Source organism: Corvus moneduloides, chromosome 3, assembly GCF_009650955.1.
Source record: "Corvus moneduloides isolate bCorMon1 chromosome 3, bCorMon1.pri, whole genome shotgun sequence".
In the NCBI taxonomy this organism is placed as follows: domain Eukaryota; kingdom Metazoa; phylum Chordata; class Aves; order Passeriformes; family Corvidae; genus Corvus; species Corvus moneduloides.
This window is the reverse complement of record NC_045478.1, coordinates 77,931,220-77,950,256: the sequence shown is the minus strand read 5'-3', so window position 1 is coordinate 77,950,256 and position 19,037 is coordinate 77,931,220. Positions and strand designations below refer to the sequence as shown.

Here is a 19,037-nt window from a genome sequence, read left to right as displayed (position 1 = left end):
TGCCAGTCCCACCTTGTTCTTATCATTCTGCTCCACCCAGCAAAGGCCAAAAAGCATTGGGACACTGACTGAGTACCTTTCTGACTGGGAAAATGAAAGCAAAGAGAAAGCAAAAAAAATTTCTCTGAACTCTATAATGAATTCTTCAACCTGTTGTCCTAGAGGCATGAATTCTTCAGTCTGATGTCCTAAAGACAAGCTCTGGACAGATCAGTAAAGGCTTGAAAACATTGGTAGAGTGATGTCTTGCTTGCTTTTACAAAATATGTTTCTGGGAAAAAAATCTATACTTTTCTTGTCCCCAAAGGCATTATCTTTCATTATAGCAATGTGGCAGGTTTGCAAATTTCAGCAGTGGAACAGCTAGTCTGCAGTTAATTATCTGTGTTGCTGCTAATGGGCATAAAAGTCAAGCAGAGGGAACAACGAGGAAGCTTTTGCACACTTTTCAAGAACTGCCCATGACTCTAAAACTTGAATTAGTTGACAGACGACCTTTAAGAATGTGCTCATATGTATGTTTGGTTCCCAGCCATGCAGCATTTATTGCTGCATCTGCCTCTGTAAGAAGTGGAAGACACAAAAAATATTGTATGAAATATCCATTTTTGAACCCTTCACAATAAGCAGCAGCTTCAAGGTGCTGCCTTTCTTTACAAGGTCATTACTCCAGCAAGTGCCCTCTGCTTTGATTTTCAGGTAGTACAACAATACAGATTAACAATTACAAATAATCTGCCTGCTCAGAATGAACAAACAGCACACTGATAACTAGCTTTAGATGGTATCTGTGTTCAGTGTTGCTCAGAGTCAGAGGATATAAGGAATACAGTATATGCATCTCAGCTTCTTCTTGCCCACCTCTTCCACCCCAGACTTTCAAAGGAGATTCTCCAGTCTAACATGTTTGTGATTCCTGATATAAATCCATGGGAAGAGAGCAGCCATTATAACGACAGCCTTCTACTCACCATCATACATCACTGTCTTGAGCTATTCTTAGGGATGCTTGGAAAGCAGTCAGAGCAATCTGTGAAACCAGGCAGGGATGCTGACAGCATCTTACCACAATTATGATGATGTATACAGTGCTAGCTAATAAGGCTGGGGAAAGAAAAATACCAAAACCAAAAGAACATACTCTGTTTTCCAGGTTTTTTTCAGAGGCATTGGCATGAAGGACTTCAGGTAAGGGAGGGAGGGAATTAGGACTGTGGAAGGACACTAAAAGGACACACAAAAAAATATCCAAAATAGAAAACCTTTCTTCAATCTCTCTTCTTGTTCATTATAGATAAATTTGATTGTCAATAATTCTGGCTCAAAGGAATGACAATTACTGGGGTGGATTTAAGAAAGCTTAAAATTCAGCATGGTTTCAGAAACAAGAAGAGAGAAAAATTTAACCTTGTTATACGTGGGTCTGAAATTCTTAGGCAGGTATTCTTGCTGATGTAAAGGAGTGCAGACTTTATGCTTGGCAGTGAATCCATGCTGATTTGTGGCAATTGAGGCTGTGGCCTGGGTAGAGGAAACTGCTGTTGCATTCCTTCCGCTGCAGAAGTTTTCAGAACTTCACATCTCTCGCGATGCCCATTATAAACAGTTATTGTCAAATGATTGTGCTAAAACCTAGGCTTAGAAAAACAAGTAAGCTGCTGGCATGAAAAGAGTGCAGGGGAGACATCAGTGAAAATATAGTAATGGTGAGATCTATTAAATTTTGAATGCTTGCTCAGGGAGCTGCAGAAGTAACATTACTTGAATCTTTGGTCTTTGAGGGGCCAAACGCATATATTCTGGAGAGGAATAATCCTGACCCTGTGTCATGGAGAAGAGGACATCTAATTTTTTGCACTGCAGACTTCTGCTGTGTGTGGAACAAAGCAGCTGGGAGAAGGGTCAGTCACCGTGAGGGCTTAGTGAGCCTGAGGCCCTTGCGCTGTCAGAGGTGGTAACAAGATGAGCAAAGCACAAGGCTAATTTCTGTCTGTGGCAGTAGGATCTGAGTTCTGATTAAAAAGCAGGATTTTTTCAAGCAGTTTGTAGCTGCCTTGGGAGCAAAGGGGATGCCCACCAGAAGTTAGCTCTTCCTCCCAGAGATTCCATTGTGCTGAGAGCACAAGCTTCCTATTAAACCTATCATTGCATCAGACGCACCACAAAAGGTCCCTGTCCTACTACTGCCCCATGGATACAGCAAGCATATTCTACACTCCAGAGGAGCTGATCTAATGCTAGTAGCAAGCATTTCCCCAGTACAAATCATTTTTGTTTGCTGAAAAACAACAACAAAAAAAAGGGTAAAAAGTTAAAGAGAAATGGTAAAAAAAACAGGTAAAAGGTTAAAGCTGAAAGCTTCTAATGCTCCAGATGACAACAGTAAAGCTCTGAGCAATGGCCTTGCTCTCACTCATTGTGCTGGTTCATCCACCTCGAATAAGTCTGGGGTTACAGACTTCCTTGGGCATGAGCAAGAGAAGCAGAGGAATAGCACAAGCCAGCAACTCAATGTGAGGTCTTCTGTCCTGGGCAAAGGTAGTGCAACCTTCCTGAGGATGTGACATCTGCACAGGAGTGCCCAGTTGTTTAGCAAATAGCACATGCCTCAATACGAAAAATGTGAAGATTCCTTCCATTTTACTGGAGAAGTGGCTCCAAACCAGCTGCTCTGTTGGAAGGCAAATGGGGATGAGTCTTCCATTTGCATGATGCCAGTATTTAAAAATGCTGTGCCAGGACCCCATTGTGCCAGCTACTGCACAAACGGAACAAAAGACAGCCCCAACAGGCAAACAATCTGCCAGGCAAGAAGCTACAGCTATGCCATTCCCACGAGGACACACTGTTGTTACCTTCCAGGTGAGATGCCAGGCTCACCTCCAGCCCTGCCGCTCTTGTCCCCACGGAGGGGCGTGAGGGCAGACTGGAAAGAGGAGAAACAGAGTGGCGTTGCAGGTGTTTACAGGGAGCTTCTCCAGGGGGATGACAAGCATGGGAGAAAACCTGAACTCTCGAGGACCTGAAGATCCTGTTAGTGGTGCTGCTTCACTCCCACAGGTATGCTGCAGCTCTCTGGTGCACTGCACAGCACAGCCCCAAGGCAGGGTGATGTGGGCTAAGCAGAGGGTGCTGTGCCTTAACTTGCAGATTCTCAGCCTTTGTGGTGGGTTTAAACCTTTGCTGCTGGCTTTTATGTTGAGTAGCCTAGAGTTTTTTTAATTCTAGTATGTTTTCAGCATGTCTTTGTTCCTCGCCAGCTCTACCGACACACATGTATACTGCAGCTCATCCTCCAACCAGAAAACCTATCCAAACATTTGTCAGCAGGACTGGGAATGGAAACAGGAGATAAAGCATTCCAAGCAGAAAGCGATTCGCTACAGCCCACTACTGTGGCAGTGTGAAGAGTACAGCCTTGAACAGTTAAACCAGCACATGCTACTGAATAGATGACCAATCCTGGTAGGATGCCCTCTCCATATGCTTGACTCTTCTCTTGGAGATTACTACTACAGGTGCAGCCTAAAAAAAGTTAGCTCCCAGAAACATACAGGGGCTGTTGTGATCAGTGAGCAACACTGGGGAAAGGAGAGTTTGAATTCTAGAGAAATTCCTGCAAATCACTATTGGTAGAGAACATAGAAGCAAAGGAGCTATCAGGCACCACTCTATGGAGATAAGCCAGTGATGGTCCTCATTAATGCTCTGTCATGTTTTAAAGTTCAAGACATACTGCAGCTTAACTTGTTTCCCTTGACTGGAATTCATCACTGCTAATAGATCAGAGCCACAGGGTAAGCTGTTAGACATGCACTGGCAAGAGCAAACTGTTACTGCATGAAAAATCACATTAATGTCCTTGAAGAACTAAAGTCTGGGTGGAGGAGGCACTTGCCTGCCATGCCCAGGGCGAGATCTCTTTGTTAACTGGCTAGGTCAACAGTTCCTTTTTTCTTGACTTTCCAGTGTTAGAGTTCATCTTTATTTCTCTCTGCATCCACAGAAAAATAATGTAAAGGAGAAATCAAAACACTGAAGCTTCGAAATCCCCAAGCAGGTAATTTTGTATGTGTTTGCATGCACATTCTTAGAAGGACTGTAACACATTTGAAGGAAGAATTTTTTCTCCTTAAAGAACAGAACAGTTGTGAAATGATTTTTGCAAGCTCTTCTTTTCTGACACATCTAATTAGATGCAGCGTTAGGCCTCCAATCAGACATATACCAGGTGAGAAGCCTTTCTTGTGATTCAGAGATGAGTTGTAGCTTCAAACTGTGCTGCCTTTTGTTTCCTGTGTATTTGCATTGCTAAGATCATGACTGTGCCACACAACAGATCACCCGTTTTGTCCTTGAAGCCTTCAGGCGGTGGAGATGTGCGGTGCTCTCTCACATTGAGACTTAACTTTTGTTCTTTCCACTGCTTTCCTTTCTTCCAAGTTAAGACATAAATCAGTACATAAGGCTGCTTGTTTGTTGATAGAAACTTTCATACATCACTGTGTGTGTATGAAGTTGACCATCAGTGCTACAGGCAGTGGGGCTGAGCATTCCAGTACCGTTGGAGCTCAGGAACTGAGTGCTCGTGCTTGTTTATGTACAGTAACTTTCCTTCCTTCCCTGCGCAAAGTCCTCTGTGCCATTCAAAGAAAGAGTATTCTGCCAGGATTCCCCTCTCCAGGAACTGAAACAGCCTCTGAATATCTGATCATTTGTTATTTTATCCAAATTGCATGGCCTCTTTATAGATTATAAAGACCTCTGGAAAGCATCAACACAAACTCTAAGCATGCAAGCACTCCTTGAAAACCAACCTCAATTTGTAAACTAATTTCCCAGAGCTTGATGTTGCAATAGACTCTTTGAATGTGAGTATGTTTAAAGAGAGGGGAAGTAAGCTGTGAAACCAAAGGATACATACATAGAAACCTGATTTTCTCATTTGTTATAAACTATAAACTCTTAGTGTTTTGAAGGCATAATAAAATATTTACCTTCAAAGAGAACTTAAACAGTGCATCTAAAACAGTTTATGTGTTGTGATTGATGATAAGGCTTTTCCTCTTGCAAACACAGCTTGTGTAATTTTTTCTTTAATTTTAACGAAATGAAGTAATTATTTTATCATAATACAATTTATTATTTTCAAGCCTAGCTGTTGGACTGCAGGCTGAATCTGGAGCTGCCAACACTGTTGCTGATGATGTGTTTGTCCAGCATGCAGCTTCAAGAAAGAAAAAGCAGAGCGCAGCCATGGTGAGAAGAATCATGATTCCCTCCAGAATCTGCCATAGAAGAGACTTCACAGGAGATCATTAAGCCAAAGGCTCAAAGATCTTAACCCCTACATCTTCAAACTATGAGACACCTATGGATACATTTCCAACTCTTGCAACTAAGACAGGAAGGTGAAGTACAGTGTTTTAGAGATCTGCTACATGAGTTCCAGTGCTCGTAGGACTACGCTTGATTGATCAAGAATTTTCTGAATTAGCTAGGGAAGAAAAGAAGCACAAATCAGTGACATTTTCTTGGGCCCATGTGCCCCAGCCTCTTAGACATTATCACAAATCAACAGTCTCTCTTTCCATCCATATTAAATTCAACCTTCAGGTTGGGGGAGGATGAGTCTGAAGGGCAAGGAGAATATTCTAAGTAAGAGAAAATACCTGAAAACAAAGAGCAAAAGTGGGGAAGGATTGGTGTCTCTAAGGAGCTCAACCTTCAGTCATTCCTTCCACCAAGAGAAATGAGGGGGTTTTTTCTGTTATACAACAATATGTAAATCAATCTAATTAGCTACAAAATATGCTTATATTGGATGCAGAAGGTTTACATTTATAAAATCTAAAAGTAATATTTAGAGGAAGACTCACAGAGCAGGTTTTTTTTCATCTCAGTTAAGCTGTGATTTACCATTCATTTACAGATACAATGGCTTTTTTTATGTAATGTTTTTGTAAGAAATAATTAATGATATGCTCTCAAATAAGAAAATAGGTCAAAATGCACATTACTTTTCAATACCCAGGAAATTTAGAGCATATTTTACAATGGCAAGCCTAACTATTTTTTGTAATGATTTATTTGCTTGCTAATCTCAAGTTCTTCTGCATTTATTAACTATCATTCAACACTGATTGCAAGTGGAGTTTTGTTACTTTGTTAAATCCATTTAAAAACCCTTTAAAAAAAAAAAAATCCCTCACTGTATTGTTGTCCATGAGGGAGTGTGAATTATTTCAGCTGACTAAGTGAAAATTGGTGACATGACCCCCAAGCTGGGGCATGCCTGTCAATGTGTCACAGAGACAACACAGACTTTTTGTGGTGTCACATATGCAGTGGTTCCTGGAGAGATACAGTGGTGATGAAGAGAAGCTGTTCATGTTTGCACCAAATTGAGAAAGCAGAATTGTGACCTAATGTTACTTTTCAGCCACACAAATCATCAGCAACACCACTGGAATTATCAAGTAATGCCTTCAAATGAAATATGGAAAACTGAGATTAGAGATCACATTTACAATTAAGCTTGGCAAACAAATTTTAATGACGCCAAGTGAAAAACGCCCAGTTCTGTCATCTTCACTGTGTACATATCACCTGTTCAGATGCTCCAGATGTACTTTGAGATTTACATTCTCTGTCTACATATTCCCATCAATTACAGCACACCTCACTCTTCAGTGAGATTTATTATCTTATTGTGTCACTGGGGCTTGGAGACTGAAGAATTACAATCTTGCAAGCCATTATGAAATGATTTCCGCTTGTTGGGACAAGTTCTTTTCAGGAAGAGCAATTATTTATTGTGGGTTTTCAGTGGCATTCAAAGCTTAGCCAGAGGCTGGCCTTATGCTTATGTGGGTACAGATCAGACCTAGAATCAGAGGGAGGTATGCAGGATGGATGCTCAAATGCAATGTAAAGATTATCTCATCTATGTTGAGAATTGTTTTAAGAAGAGCTGTTCTCATGTAGCCTTTCTCTACATTTTCAGAAGAGCAGATGAATAAAAGGGTTCAAATATTCAAAGAGGTCATGAAGCTTTTGAAATTTTGGAGGTAAACCTGCAAGCTTTGTGGTTTGCTGATATATTTTTGGACAAATATGTATTGTATATTATCAGAATAGGGTTGCTCAGGAAAGAGAAAAAAATTGACTGTTTTTATTGTTGGAAATGCTGGCTAACAAGGTCAAAATGTTCCATAATTTGCTAGTTTTAGAAACAGTTCTGGCAGAGCTTGGATTTGGCTGAACCCTGCCCCATTTTCCACCATCTCCTCTCCACAGAGATGCTGCTCCCTCCCAGGATGAACAGCAGCCTCGGGGGTTTCACTCCAAATCCAGACAAAACCTGCTTTGGAAATACTGAAATCTCCTGTCAATGGGATTAACCTGTCAGCTCTGCTTCCACTGTTTGATCTATGCTAGCAAAGAGTATTTAGATAAAGGCTTTAAATTACAATTCACATTGAAGCTCCACATAGCTCAGTCCCTGGGCATAGGCAAATGCTCTGCGCTCCCCATGTCAATGTATTGAGGAAATAAACACTGCCTTGAGTCGGGTGTCCAGGGTGGACATGGCAGAGGTGCCTAGGGATGTCCCTGAGCCTTGTGTCCTTGCCTAGTTGCTTTAGGGAGAGCCATGCCAGGACACAGAGTTTTTGTGTTGTCCTACCAGCCAGTTACCCTGCGAGGCTCCCAATAGGGGTAAAAGTAAATAAATTAGGGATGAGGGTAAATAAATTAAGTATTTCCATGTCTATGATGCCTGTTTCTAAGCAGGCACTCTTCACCTTAAGGTCCCAAAACACCTTTGAGGAAGGAGACTGGAGTCCATTATCCCAGGAAATGATAATGCATAGGTAGCTCTTATGATACCTTTTCATCCATAGTGCTCCTATAAGACTTTGGCATAACTGACCTCATTTTACAGTTGAGGGAAACCAAGGTTTGGGCCTGAAGTGGGTTTTTCCCCAAGGTCACCTAACAGACAGTGGCACAGGAAGAAATGTTCCCAGTATCCTGAAACTCAGGGTGGTGTTCTGTGCATGAGAGCACATCTTTCCCCAAAACCAATTCAGTGCAGACATCCAAGCCTCACTCATTCTGTCTAGGTTGCAAAGGGAAGAAAGCAAACAGAACACCTGCAAATTCCTACTTTCCGTCATGTCTCCTTGAGGTGTGACTTTTGTCTGCATCATCTTTCATGAAGGGATCATAATCTAATAGAAAAGAGCAGAAAAGCTGATCTGGCTGCTGCTGAAAGATGATAATCCAGAAACAATTCGGTATCTATCCACCCTCCTTTGTTAAAATCATGAATAGCACATGTGGGGAACATACCCACTCAGATGGCTGGAAAAATAAATTGCCTATTTTTGCAGATCTTTTATTTAAATCTTGCAAGTAGTAAGAAAAGCAATTTTAATAAAAAATGCAATGCATAGAAGAATTGCTGCTTTTCATCTGAGAAGTGAAGAATTTTCTTTATTTTTACTAATTTTGAATTTGATGCAGATGTGATTCCAATGCTAATTATGCCCCCCACTGTCTCTATGCTCCAGTGAAATGTGACTCCCTGATGTTTCTCATTGTCTTTTGTTTACAATTATGAGAAGATGATGGAAATCATCTGGTTTTTGCTTCTGTACTGCTGTGGGATTTGTACAGCAGCAACCTGTCAAATTAATGACCTCTAGCATGAGAAGCTGTGGCCAATTCAGGCTGCAGTCACAGCTGAAATTTCAGCATTGCACTGTTTCTCTCTCATCCCCACATATCTGTGAGGAAACAGTTCCTGCATCATGGAAAGGTGATCTCAGAATTAAGGATAAACAGTAGGATCTTCACAAGTAAATATCCATACCAAATTTTGCTAAATGCTGTCTTGCTCAAGTCTTCTTTTTCTTGTGCCTCAGTTTTCTCCTGAAGAAAAAAAAAAGAGTTAATAATGCAGATGTGCTCTGAGCATGATCTCATTATTGTTTCCAGTGCCTTGGGACAAACGGGAGACCAAAGGGCTCTCTCAGAACATACACCCTGACTCCAGCACCAGGATTCCTTGAATGAAAATGGCTATTGTATTTGCTGGTGGCCTGCACATGACAATTCCGAGTCCAGACTGCCTGTGAATGTGTTTGCATTTTCTGGAACTGTGTGGCTGTATGAGGCATCCATGCATCAATCTCGTATCTTAGGGACACGCAAAGTTTACGTTTTAGGAAGATAAATAATTGAATTCACCATATATTAGACATATCTAATATATCTGAGCATCTTGTGCATAGAAATAAAATTACAGTGTTTGTACTAGCAATGAAAGCATTACCAGGAAAAGCATTCTGGATTTCAGAAACCATGAGACAAGTGCAGCTCACTATCTAAAGGGCTGGTTCAATTAATCCTAGTACTTTGAAGTGAAATATCAGATTTCCTTCTGCATGGAGGAACAAGAGAAAGCTCTTCTTGCTAGTTCCTTGGGATTTTTGTCTTACTTTTCTTTAAATCCCATCCTCCTCTTTTAGAGTCCGCAGTTCTTCCACTATTCCTAGCATTGCTCTCCTCCCAGCTAGTGCTCTTGGCTGGGTGATGACCAGCACATGGTGGTGGAAATGGTGCTGCTGATACCACTGTTGCAGGGCCAGCAGGGGTGTGCTGCTCCTCTGGAGGGAATGGGAGCCCCATTTACAGCTGCATGATGCCAGTGGGCCTTCTTTCACCTTGCTTTTGCATTCTCCCACTGATTTTCACAAAACAGTTGGGAATTTATTCCATTTTAACATCTCAAAGCTACCTCTCTATTTTTATCTAAGGTAGCTGAAAGAAGCCTAACTTTTTTTGGAGAGTAAGTAATAGCTCTACAGATGCATATCCTGAGATTCAACCTGCTAGTTCTACACTTTGTGCTATACACCTATTTATATGAAGTTCAGCAAGGGCAGAAACTGGAGGGTTGGACACTGGAATTGTTTTGTGGCAATTTGTCTCAGTTCAGCATCTTTGGCACTCATGGTGGGTCGCAGCTACTTTACACAAAAAATTAATGTCAGTAACATCTAATAATAAGAGTAATGATGTCACTATCTGCATTTCATAGGTTCATTTGGGAGCACAGATAGTCAGTTTGGGTAACAAAGTCAAAACTAGGTAAAGCTTGGCACTTACTGGAAAATGGCGGTCGGTGTTCGAAAGCAGACAGACGTTCACATGACCCTCTGCTTTGGCACGTCTTCTTTTAAAAGAAACCAGGGACTGAGCCAACATGACGAATGAATCACCTCAAAATGCTAGAGGGTAAATCTGAAAAGATTTCAACTTTATGCTGCAACTTGCAGTCATCCACACTTTTCCAGTGCTAACCCCCCTGAGACTGAAGGCACAGACCTTAAACTCAGTACAGTTTCACACTGGTGGTAAGAATTTAACTTCAATGTGTATCTGAGAATTTAGCTACTATAAATAGAAGAAAGTCAGACACACACCATCTTAAGCATACTAATGTATAAACATTTATGTTATTTTTTCCAATAACCAATTCACGTGACACTAATTTTTTCATAAACTGAAGTTTATGGCTGTGCATTTCTGAAAAATCTACATTGGCTTTGCTGCCATTTTGACCAGTTAGTGGTCATGAATGACCAGTTTTCTCCAACCTCTAACCAGGTAGCATCTGCCTTCCAAGCACCAAGGATGACAATATTCCTTATTCCCCAGCTGTTTCTTCTCCTCACTTTAAGGCTGCCAGAAACAGCAGTGTGTGTGTTTTGTACATAATGCACCCTGGTCAGCAATTTGACCTCCAGAAGCCCTGTCCCACCTGTCTCTATACCTGCTCCACCTGGAACCATGGTCAGTGAAACTTACTGTTTTGTGCCCCACAAACATGGATTTGAAGCATTCCCATATTAAAGAGAGCATAACAAAACTGGGGCTCCCTGCAGTACCCAAGAATCACAAGATACATCATCTGCAGGGAGGGAGGTGAGATAAAAAGGCAACTGGAGAAACCAGTTCTGTTAAACCAGGCTCCCTGCTGCTGGTAACAATACAAAATATGTAACATTTGAGGGAAAAGTGAGTTCCAGTAGCTCAAGTGTTATCAATCCCTGCTGTTGTATCCACCTGCAGCTGCTCTCCTTCAGGCCTTTTCACCTGCTGGTGCCTTGATGCTTTATCCTGCATCCCCCAGCACCTGCTGGCAGCCTGATGTGAGCCTCTCCTGCCCTGTTTGCCTTTCCTCAGAAAACATGACCTGTTTCTGTTGGGAAACAACCACCTAGGAGCTGCTCACATCAGGGAGGTGGCTCCAATTCCAGTTCTGAAGTCCTAACATCTTTAGGTCAAGCCACTTCAGTTTTTGGAGGCTTTCATGTTGTCCAACACAAGCATCCAGCCACCCAGGCAAAGACCCCTAGTGCAGTCTGGGCCACAAAGGGTCACAAAGTAAATTCAATTGCAAAGGGAGACAAAACTCAATCCAATCTCTTCTGCACATGTGTGAAGTGGTGGGGCAGTGGCACCTCTTCTGCTGGTGAGTGGGCATGTGAACCTAGGCCATGGTCCCAGGTGGGCATCTGAACACCAGCAGATGCACAGGGTGTGCAGCCTGTGCCAAACCAGCACAAAGTGAGAAAGACAGTGCAGAATGAATGTTCTTTTAATTCACTGAAACTTAATTTTTACTGAAGATACTGAGCATCCGGGGATCCCCATGCCAGGAGCTGACAATGTTTTATCTCACGAATCTTGGGCAGGACTTCTCTGTGTCTCTGCTAGCAAATGTACAGTGCTCAAACAGGATGTTTGTAATCCATGTAATGCCATGGACCAAGGACATGGAACATGACGGTTCTCACTTGGCATGGGGGTAAAAGAGGCCCAGAGACTTCAATCCAATCGTCCAAGGTCAAACAGCAGCCCGGTGGCACATCTGGTACAGCAGATCTCCAGTGATTTAATAATCCTGTATTCACTAGATAGTATTGCCTCCCTAAAGCCAATATAATGATATTCACTAATGAGGTTGTTAGGTTTAATTAAAGCTGGTAGAGCCCATTATGTAGAAGGAATGAAATTATTGTTTCATTATTGTATATTATAATAATTACAGAATACCTAGACTTACGCATTAACTACAGAAAAAGACTAGCCAAATTCTGTATCGTATAAATTTTTTTGACACATGACATAGGAATTGCAATGGACGAAAACCCTCATGTTCTCAATGTCATGCTTAAGTACTTGCAGTCTTCTGGCTTATTAATAACAGTGTTTTTTAATAAATAAAAATAAATTTAAAATTAATTTAGTTCAAAATTAAACACTACTCTGTTAAAAGGCTGATTCCTTGAATTTCCAGCTTGCTACTAAGGGTCTGTTACACTCTATCTATTGCCACATGATAAAATATTTGGGGGCGGGAAGACTTCAAAATACTGGAATATGAGGTATGGGATTCTTTCATTTTTGAATAAAATGTTCTGTTTTGTTTCCCATTCAAACTGAGACCTACCTGGAAAATGTAAACAGAATTTAAAGAAAAGCTGAAGATAAAATGGCTAAAATTGAAATAGAACTTTTCTAAATTACTCTATTTGGATCTGTTTAGACCTCCGTTTTAACTTTACAGTTGCATTACTACAGAGTGATGTGTGTTCTTTTATCAGATGGATTTCCCCTAGGACCAGAGTTTGATCCTATATGTGCACTTTAAAAGAAGACAAATATAATTTGCGTAGGAGGATCTGCAGTCTTGGGTCATGCCAAAAAGCACCTTTTTCCACAGAAATCCTCTCCGAGAATTTTTGTGCTGCTTTATGTAGGGAAGGGTGTCAGAAACAAATCCATAACTTACCATCTTAACAATTTCCTCATCTTTTTTCCCTGAAACTCTATCCATCAGACAGCAAAAGCAATACTTATTTTTATGCATTTTTTCCATCTCCAAGACAGTCAATGTGATGACCATGACCTGAGGGATCACAAACCATCACAAGGGTCATGCTTAGGTGTAGCCACAGAGTAGTGTTGCTTGAACCATCTTGAAATTCAGCAAAAATGGCATGAAAGGGAACAGGCAAACTAGTTCAGGGCCAGCAGCCTGGGGACTGTACAAATAGCACCTTTTTTTTCTTTTCCTATCCCTTGCATGCACAAGAAAACCAGGAACAAGCACAAGAGACATGGGAAGCATGCAGAATAGTACTGCTCAAGTCTCGTTTTCCTTACAGCAGCTAACAGCTCAGGCAGTCAGAAACTGCTGAGATGACATTCACCCTGTACAGCACCAGTGCTCACAAACTTCAACCCTCCAAAATAAGGCAACACCCTTAAAGCGTAAACATACTTCCCATATTTACTACCCTTATTGCTCACCTCCTTTCCTCCCATCTATATTGACAAGACTTCCTATTTCTGTATGACTGCTCAGACTCTTCTTGGCTCACAGCTGAGTTACAGACGTTTGTGGTTTATCTCAGGACTTCTTTTTAGCAGATCCCTTAATTCTCCAAGCACATTAGACAGTTTCAGTCTTACGCTGTGGTCAAAAACATGCAGACAGAAGCATTCACAGGCATGTGAATAAAGAAGTTCATATTCCTGGGTTCACAGAATAACTGCCTGCTCATGGCAGATAAGGAAGTGTGCACGTGTGTCTACTGCTGGATTTGCTAGTGCAGGCAGGAATTCGGGTGTGCAATTTCCCACTTGCTTTCTTGAAAGACCAGATCAAAACCCCAAGAACCACAGCAGAAAACTTTTATCTTTCCTGCTTGGGAAGATGCTGTAGTCTCCATTTTCTTCAGAGAGGTTTGAGTTCAATATAGATCAACACGTGGAACAGAAACACTGTAAATAACAAACATCTTAGAGCACTTCACAGAAACTGTGGGAAGTCTGAGAATGTGCTTCCAGTCCTTGAAAGCAACCAGAAAGCAAATCAGGGACTCTGTGTCCAACAAAAGGGTTATGTGATAGTGCAACATTCAGGTGTGCTCCTGCAATGTTTGAGCCTAGGCTCCAAAGTGCGATTCGGGTGTCGCAGCGATGTTTCCATCATCTGCATCCTAAAGCCGGAGTCTCAAAACATGCCAGTATTAGTTTGTTCCAAGCTAATATCCCCTCCCAATTTTTTTGGCACAGACAAGGCTGCTAAACACACCCTTGGGAGGTCAAAGTTCTCCTGGAAGGATGAAAAATACCTTGCACATGGTTGTTTTCTTTGGGCACACAGGATCAGGGTTTTGGACAAATGCATCCTCACTTTCTGAGGAGTGCACAGCCACAGCTTTGCACAGCTCCCTGATTTACATGGTGCTGAAGACCCAATGGTAGTGCCATCACTTTCTCCCATGCACCTGATCAGGGAATCCACAGGGATACAGGAGAGTCAACACCTGGTCCCATGGGTGTATGAAACCCAGAGCAGACTAGGAAAAGTTGAAGGAGAGAGACATCCTGAAAACATCCAACCCTTTTGAGTGGTGAGGTCAGACAAGGATTACCTGGTAAAAGTGAGACACGTGGTGCTGGGGGTGTTGGAAGCAGATATTTGTTCCTGGAAAGAGTGCTTCACAGGGAGACAAAAGCCACTGCTTTCTGCAAGAAAGGGCTGATCTAGCTCAAGGGCTGAGTTCACAAATAAGCTTCAGGCCAGACCCACCCCCTTTCCTTAGTATTTTGTTTCCTACCATCTCTTTTAGGTAGCATCTGATCAGTGTGCTGGCATTCACAAATCCCATTTGCAGGCACCCACCTCTTTCTGTGAGTTCAGACCTCTCATGGAGCTTCTTTTCCAGTGCAAGATGCTGTGCCTTGGGCACAGGGCAGGAGCCAGGCCACAGCACTGTGCTGCAGACAGGGTGAGAGGGCTGCAGGGGTGGATGAGGCTCAGCACCTGACTCTTGCCAGGTCTCTACATCCCAGCACTGAATTCCAGAAGGGCATTTGAGGTTACAGCATGGAGCCCAACCACCTGCTCAAACTAAACCCTTCTTTCTGCCGAGATCTTTATCAGCCAACACACAGCCCATATGAGTGATCCCTGCATTTAATCCTATTACCTAAACACAAGGAGTTGAGTAGTGTGTGTCACAATGAGCCAGGAAATGGGGGAGCTTTAACAATTTGTGTTTGTTCAGGAAATGATTCTGTGCCGATGGCAAATCCACATCAACCCACAACCCAAGACAGGCTTCCAAGAATGATGAAGATAACATCTTGTTAGCAGCAAATACAAAGACTTAATTTAATTATAATATAGCAGCTTCTCAAAATATCTGGGAAACCTTACTGGAAATGAAATACAATACAAAAGATTGAAAAAGTAAATCTGTGGGTATAAAGCAGGGGAAATTCTAGGTATCCACACTTTTCTTATTCTAACTCTGTTCCTCCTTCTCCTTACTTGCTGTTCTCACCTTCATTTTCTCTTGAAACTGATTGCACCATTACCAAGATGAAAGGCAGAGAGAGGGCAAAATGTTGAGGAAGAGATAGATTCCTCGTAACCTGGGTTTAGCTTCCTACTAAAGTTGTTCATAATGAAAGTGTTAATCTGTGGCCTGGAGGAAAGCCTGGAAGGAAAACAGGCAAAGCAGGCAAAGAAACAGTAAAGCAGTTTAATTAAGGGTGTAAGAGAAATATCTTGATCATCATTACAGCTCTGAATAAACATCCATACTGGTTCTCATGCTGTTCAAGGGGTTGTTTCTGGTTCCATCCTAAGACTGAGAAGAAAACACTTCTCTGAGATTTACACCTCAAATATTCAATATCTTGTTCTTCAGTGCTTCATATTTATAAAAGGAGTAAAATTGCAGTGGAGATACACTGTGTGGTAAGGATCCAAGAGGGAATTTAAATTCATGACAGCTGTGATACAAGAAATGTATTTTGCTTTTATAGCTGGATTTTTTTTCTCTTGAAAGCAAAAAAAAAAGCAGAATAAATTGCAGACAAAAATGTTTTTCTAGAACTGGGCCACCAGTACTTACTTCTTCCAAGCTAAGCCCTCACTTACAGGCATTATTCAAAAGAAGCACTGAAAAACCTTTTCTAAAATTACACAATGTAACAATTTCTTGCAAATGGGTAACTTTGCACATAAGACAAAATTCTTACGTCCACAGTGTAAAATCTGAGTAGGATATTCTGCCCTCCTGTTCTATACTGTGGAGCTCAATGATGGCAATAACGAAGCAGAACACAAAAATATTATGACCTTTGGTAGGCACTTGTTTTAGTAACATGAACCACGTGCCGTTTACAGACCAGCTTCAGGCAGGCAGCGCGCTGGTGAAATGCCACCAGATTAATGGTATCAGTAGCAATTGGCAAAATAATGAAGGGGTCTACTCTTTAGCATACCTGGAGGGCAACTCCTCCAAAACAGAGTGAAGACACATTACCAGGGCACCAGCTGCCCTGGAAAAAGCCTGCTAGGCTGCGCAGACTCAGTATATAAAGGCTGGGGTCTTTACACAAACACTCAGGGCAATTCAGCACAGTCTCTTGCAGAACATCTACATTTACCTAAATAAATTTCTTAGAGCGGTCCCTCACAGAATTGCCACCTCTAGGTGTAATTCAACAAGGTTTAGAATCAGATCCAAGCTTCTCTCCATCCTTATTATTTCACATTTTCACACAAGACTTCGTGATTATTGGTTTGGAACATTAAAATGCAAATGATAGAGGAAGCAATACATATTTAAATGTACAGTGTCAGCTTGGTATAAAAGCTCTTCTGGAACAGAATGACACTGTTTTCTTCAGTTACTTCTAAAAGTGGCAAAATAAAAATGAAAGGAGGGAAAAAAAACCCTCAGGCCTATTTGCATTCATGCTTTATTGGTCATGCTGAAAGAAAAAGCTTAGTAAGCTTGGAGGGGGAGGGAGAGGGAGAAAAACAGTCATTAGAGTAAATGCAACCGGCAGCTCTCGGAGACTTCCCAGGCAGCACAAGGAGGAGGAGAGCACGCCAGGAGCATTAGATTTGGAACAAGGCTGACCTCCTCCCTACAGAAAAACAAAGCAGAGCTTTGACTTACCTGGCCTCTGTCACTTATGGAATCAATATCCTCTTCACATAAACACAAAGGAGAAAGAGTGAAGAAAGGGCAAAACCAGGGCAGAATACAGAAAGCCTCTCTGCCTCCTATCCCATCCTTGTGGGATGCCCTATTATTTTCCAAATTTAACTTCTGGCTAAGGAGTGACAGGAGGTCACTTATTCTCATGTTGGTTTTTACAAAGCTTGTATGGTTACCAGGCAATGAAGCAGGTTTCTCATTTTGCTTTTTTAATAACACTTCCCCACTGCCATATTAAGTGTTTCCTGAAGAGACAAACCAAGACTTAAAAAGTGTGGAAGACATTTTTCATAGTCTAAAGTGTCAGCTCACAGCTGTGTGCTTTTTCATTCCCCATTTTCACTTCAGACTCAGCATTAGGACTTCAGTGTTAAATGCTGTATTTTTTGGGTAAAGGACACAGGTGGCTGAGCTATCACTACAAGCAATTTCTGCCCCCCTTTACTCAGGCTACCATAAAATATCCATGCTAGCTCCACTTACTCTCATGGATACACTTCTGCTTCCCATGGAGGGACTGCAGAATTGGGTTCTGCTTTAGTAAGAGTAGGTGGAAATACAGATTAAAGACATTCCCAAAAGGTAGCTCTGTATTTAGTCTGTAAACTCTGTGAAGCTGAAGAGCATCTGGACACAGGCCTGGGCTGGCTCTCTGTTATGGAACAGCGTGTCTTGATGAACTGACAAACTCAGCAGAAAACCTAATTCAGGCCCTTCTCCTGCATGCACCCACACACTCAGGTACAAACAGTCCCTCTCAGGTAGAGCTTAAATCAGTTCCCAGAATTTAGTCTTAACATGTCAAAAGTGTTTTTGCTGGAGGACTTGTGTCTGCATTAGCTTTTGGCAGCACAGTGAGGAGAGACGAAGAGCAACACCCTTGGTTGAGGGAGCTAATGAGTTGGCAAAACTCCTGTCATGGTACCAGCCTCTAGTGAGAGCAGAATTAGGAGCTTTGAAACTCGTAGCCTTTGCAAGTATTTACATTTCAATTATCACAGGATTGGAATCCAGAAGATTACAGTAAAACAGAATTGAAAGAAAAATAGGAAAACCTCCTCTCAGGGAACTACTCGTTCACGATTTCTTAGCTGCACTTGTTTCTAAGTTGTGGATAATCAAATCTCAGAGTGAATTAGCTTGTTAGAACCCAGTGCTAGCATTTCCTTTTATTACCACTTAGGCCACCTTGTGCTCACTCCAAGGATGTTGTCACTTCAACTGGGCTGCAGCCAGCAGCTGTGGGTGGGTGCCTGGGAGGGGAGCTTTGCTCTTTTCTTTGCTGCTCTTTCCCTTCAGCACATGGAAAGCTGAGACAGTTTATGTCTCCTACCCTTCAAAAAGTCATTTTCCATTATGTGGATTTATTCTTTTAAATGGAAATACATTCCAAACAGTACCATCCACTCTTCTGCCTCATCCCTGCTCTGGCATTATACAAGCAAAAGGCCAGCTGTTCCCTGCTGTCTGAGTTCCAGTCCTTTCTGCCCCCAACTTGAGACAGGCAAAACTTGCTGGTCTGTGCCAGTACATGAATCACACTGGAAATTATGAGTGCGAATTAAAATAGCCCATGAAAAAGCATTAAAAAGCTCCTCTTCATTAGCTGAATGTGAGCAACAGGGTAACCGTCACCAAAGGGAATCCAATGCTACACCCCGAAAGATCCAGTCAGTTACCTAATGTCTTTCTGGAGGAAACACTGTCCCAAAAGCAAGTCAGCCACTCGTTTGTATTCCCCTTAGTAAGGGTCAAACTGGGCAATCACCAAAACTCTTTCCTTTTAAACTAATAACCTCCTTCCAAAATTTGCTTTGGTTTGGCCTGTGCTGGATATGTTTACAGTTAATTCCTGGTAATAAACTTCTTTCTGAGACCTAATTACAAGTAGTACTGCCTAAACTGAACATTATCATCAACAGAAGAGGT

At 41.8% G+C, this 19,037-nt stretch overlaps 1 long non-coding RNA gene across 1 annotated transcript; it reads right to left on the bottom strand.

Moving 5' to 3' along the window:
- Nucleotides 1-7,057: 7,057 nt before the first annotated feature.
- On the bottom strand, nt 7,058-17,508 carry LOC116440929. Its single transcript, XR_004238807.1, has 3 exons — nt 17,067-17,508; nt 10,177-10,311; nt 7,058-8,937 (listed from the first exon to the last, which is right to left on the bottom strand). It is a non-coding gene; the product is annotated as an uncharacterized LOC116440929 (long non-coding RNA).
- Nucleotides 17,509-19,037: the final 1,529 nt, after the last annotated feature.